The following is a 407-nucleotide window of genomic DNA, read 5'->3' on the forward strand; positions in this document are numbered from 1 at the left end:
TCTAGACACAGAGACCCTTCCTTGCAGCTAAGTCTTGTGGAAAGTGTTAAGTGGTAAATCTGGAGCTGATGGAAAGGTTACCATGACTCAAGTTGAGCTGAAGCTGCTGTGAGTGAAACACAGAGCACTAATCAGTATCTGATCATGGCAGCTTGTGGGAGAAGTGCATGTTAGAAGCCCTCTGTCAGCTCAGCTGTGGCTTTCCATGCACAGAGAGCCAGACAGCAAAAAGTCTGCAAGTCTTGAAGGAAATGGGGAATGTCTGTACTTTGGAATTTGAAGGTGTAGTCTTGGACCATCAAGTGTAGTGGTTGCAAAGGCTCTTTTGGGGAAGGCACCATGGCTTAGCTGGCTAAAGTGCCTGTCTAATAAACAGGAGATCCTGGGTTCAACTCCCAGTGGTGCCT

General features: G+C 47.4%; 1 non-coding gene across 1 annotated transcript; it reads left to right on the forward strand.

The window, feature by feature from the left end:
* The first annotated feature begins 333 nt into the window (after window positions 1-333).
* Window positions 334-407, forward strand: TRNAI-AAU. Its single transcript has one exon. It is a non-coding gene; the product is annotated as a tRNA-Ile (tRNA).

The sequence above is a fragment of the Mauremys mutica genome, unplaced genomic scaffold, assembly GCF_020497125.1.
Source record: "Mauremys mutica isolate MM-2020 ecotype Southern unplaced genomic scaffold, ASM2049712v1 Super-Scaffold_100166, whole genome shotgun sequence".
Lineage (NCBI taxonomy): Eukaryota > Metazoa > Chordata > Testudines > Geoemydidae > Mauremys > Mauremys mutica.